Source organism: Mandrillus leucophaeus, unplaced genomic scaffold (genome assembly GCF_000951045.1).
Source record: "Mandrillus leucophaeus isolate KB7577 unplaced genomic scaffold, Mleu.le_1.0 Scaffold74, whole genome shotgun sequence".
In the NCBI taxonomy this organism is placed as follows: Eukaryota; Metazoa; Chordata; class Mammalia; order Primates; family Cercopithecidae; genus Mandrillus; species Mandrillus leucophaeus.
In genome coordinates, this window is record NW_012108030.1 from 3,242,042 (window position 1) to 3,245,419 (window position 3,378).

A 3,378-nucleotide genomic window follows, 5' to 3' on the forward strand; every position below is an offset into this window, starting at 1 on the left:
GGTTTCACCGTGTTAGCCAGGATGGTCTCGATCTCCTGACCTTGTGATCTGCCCGCCTCAGCCTCCCAAAGTGCTGGGATTATAGGCGTGAGCCACCGCGCCCGGCCCATGCCCGGCTAATTTTTACATTTTTAGTACAGACAGGGTTTCACCATGTTGGCCAGTCTGGTCTCAAACTCCTGACCTCAAGTGATCCACCTGCTTCAGCCTCCCAAAGTGCTGGGATTACAGGTGTGAGCCACTGCGCCCGACCAGGAGTCCTATTATTGTCCCCAATATAGAGAACAGGAAACTGAGGCACAGAGAGGTAAAATAGCTTGCCAAAGGTCACACAGTGTGCAAGTGTGAGAGCCAGGATTTCAGTGAAGGCAGTGTCCGCCAGAGAAGAGAGCAGAGAGCAGGCAGCTTATCTTTTTTCCCCATTGTGTCTACAGCACCTGACACAGATGCTCATAAACATGTCCACTGGTGATCCGGAGTCTTCCCTTCCTGGTAATTTCCACTTGTGCCTCTCTCTGTGCTCATTGTCACATCCACCCACAGACAACAAAGATTACCAGAGAGGCAGAGGCAGGTGATTAGTTGTATTATCGGGTCTAGGGACCTAGGGGGCAGGGGCCTTGGACTCCTGGGCCTAGGAGCCCCAAACTTCTGGGTCTCGGAGGGGCGGGGAGCCAGGATGCCTGGGTCCCCAAGCCAGGCTCTTCCTCCAGGGACATTCACTTACCTGCCCAAAAATGTGAGCACTGCCCCTTCCTCTTTAATGGAGACCTCCTTAGCCAGCTGTGAAGGGGGACAGGGAAGAGGGGAGGGGATAAGGAGGAGGGGTGCCCCACTCCCGGTAACCAAGCCTGATCCCGGTTTCTGGCAGGGGGGCGGAACTTGCCATTACCTGCCCTGGGCGGGACTCAGGTAAGGGACAAAGTATTTAAAGGGACCTTGGGATAAAGGACTTAAAGTCCGGAGATCCATGGGGAAGCCAAGGTGTCGAATACCATGGGGCACTTGGGGGATTGGATTCGACCCTCCTCCTCCCTCTCGCCCCCTACCCGCTCTGGCTCACCCCTGGAAGTTCGCCTGGCCGAGCTAGAAAAATTAATGTCTGGGTCCCTAGATACCTAGAAACTAGCGGGGACGATATGCCTTAGTCCCTGGGACAGCTGGGCAGTGCCGCAGTAAATCCCTGTTTCCTGAGGGCGACTTGAACGGCTTTGACTTTCAATTTCCCAATGGCTCTGTCTGTAAAATGGGAGCGCAGCTGTCTCTTCTCAGTTGAGTTTTAAGATGCAGCAAGAAGAGTGGATGATATATTTGGGGAAGTGGGCTTCCCGATCTCTAGGGGAAGTGATTAGTCCTTAAATTTGGGCTTGGAGGGACTCAAAGCCTGGGAATCAAGCAGGAAAAAACGATCTCCCTGGGAAATGCCTAGTACATAGTAAGCGTTCCGCATATTCCCACCAGGTTCAATATCCGGAACCTTCTATTTGCCACTCACGTTTCCGAAGGGAGAAAGAGAAGAGAGGACTTGAGCAAGCCAGGCGAGACACTTCCGCAACTAGGGGCAGCTCTACTTCCGATGCCTTCTGCTGGGCGGAAGTGGGCGGAGCGGAGGGGGAAAACAGTGCTCCTTTCCGGTGTCGGGGCACAGTTGAAGAAGCGACCGAGGGACCGGGAGTCGTTCGGCAGGTAAGTTCGAGGCGGTGCAGGAAGGGTGTTGCTGGGATCGCTTTCCTGCGGGCTAGAGATCTGGGGTCCTGAGGGAGACTGGGGCAAGATTTTAGATTCCCGATTCCCTGTCAATCATTATTAGTAGAGCTGTCCGGGCGCCCCAAGTTTGAAGCTGAACTACACTCTCCTGGAGGTGGCCAACCGTCCATCGGGCAGTTCTCTCTCCTTCTGTGTCTCTCACTCTCACTCACTCACTCTCACTCTCTCTCACAATAAACTCAGCGAAGTGGTAGCCCGCATCGGCCAGCTCTCCTGAGAGTTACAGTTCCGCTGTAGATGATGGCGATTTGCTGGTGGTCCCAAGGGAAGGAATGGACTGGGATTGCTGGCGGTCTAAGCAGTGGGAGTTGAGGAAAGAGAACTCCTTTCCTGGCCTCAGTTTCTCAGACTCTGGTGGGACGGCGGGCGATACCAGATTGTGCAGGCGTCCATCGCCACCTTCTCTTCACGTTTTTGATAGCCCCTTGCCTCTCGGGGTTGGTGCAGGGATTCACCTTTTCCTGTGTGGAGCTTCGGGGTCAGGCAGTCGTGGATTCGCATTCTGATTGTGCTGCTAATTCTGTGAACTTGGGGCTTGAAGGGTCCTTGAGACAGTTTGATGTTAATGTTTTCTTATGAAAATGTTCAAACTTACATAAAACTGAGAGAAGAATACAGGAATTTCTGTCACCCAAATCTACCAATTATTATTTTTGCCATACTTGCTTTGTTTTTTTTTTTAACCATAAAGAGATTAAAACAAATCCTCGGCATCACGACACTTAAGGATTGTCAAAAGACAAAATTACAACACAAGTAGTGAGAAGATCTTAATTGGCATTTATTTGTGGATCTACAATCGAACAACATCTAATTATGGAAAATAGCATGAGTGTTCCAATGAGCTGAGCAGAGGAGGAGGTTGTTTTCAGAGGCAAAGGGCTGAGAAAGTAAGAAACTGAAAACAAAAAGCTAGTTGGTTAAATTGATTAACTTGATTAAATTTCTAAGTTAAAGGTTAAAGTAGAGGGGACTTCCTTTATCAGGTGGGCTAAAACTGAGCTGTTTGGGGATTTGGCTATTATCTCTCTCCCGATGTCTCAGAAGATCGGGTATCAACTTAGTTTTGGCTTGGAAGCATGGAACTTTAGCATGAGTGACTCCATTTTGGTTTGGTTCGTTGAACCTAGTGCAGGAGCTCAGTCCTAACCAATGACCTTCTATAAATTTTATTTAACAGGGTGCGCGTGTGAAAACCAGAAACATTGCTAATATGACCACAATACCATTATCACACTTTACAAGAACAACCGTAATTCTAGACTACTATCCATTACGTGGTGCAGAGTCAAGTCCAGTGTAACTGTGGGTTTGTTGCAATCAGGATGTAGTTTTTTTTGCTATTGTCTTTTACATCTCTCTTAATTTAGAACTGTTCCGGCTGGGCGCGGTGGCTCACGTCTGTAATCCGAGTACTTTAGGAGGCCCAGGCGGGCGGATCACGAGGTCAGGAGATCGAGACCATCCTTGCTAACATGGTGAAACCCCGTCTCTACTAAAAATACAAAAAATTAGCCAGGCGTGATGGCGGGCTCCTGTAGTCCCAGCTACTTGGGAGGCTGAAGCAGGAGAATGGCGTGAACCCGGGAGGCGGAGGTTGCAGTGAGCGGA

General features: G+C 50.1%; 2 protein-coding genes across 3 annotated transcripts in view; one reads left to right on the plus strand and one right to left on the minus strand.

Moving 5' to 3' along the window:
* Positions 1–866, minus strand: part of PRRG2 (proline rich Gla (G-carboxyglutamic acid) 2) — a 9,959-nt gene extending 9,093 nt beyond the window's left edge. Inside the window, exon 1 of one of the 2 annotated variants that reach the window (XM_011966034.1) lies at positions 728–866. The gene's annotated coding sequence lies outside the window, so the exon portion shown is untranslated. The remainder of the gene's footprint in view (positions 1–727) is intronic. The other variant, XM_011966035.1, reaches the window with a different exon arrangement.
* Positions 867–1,634: 768 nt separating this feature from the next.
* NOSIP (nitric oxide synthase interacting protein) overlaps positions 1,635–3,378 on the plus strand; it is a 25,484-nt gene continuing 23,740 nt past the window's right edge. Inside the window, exon 1 of the mRNA XM_011966033.1 lies at positions 1,635–1,686. The gene's annotated coding sequence lies outside the window, so the exon portion shown is untranslated. The remainder of the gene's footprint in view (positions 1,687–3,378) is intronic.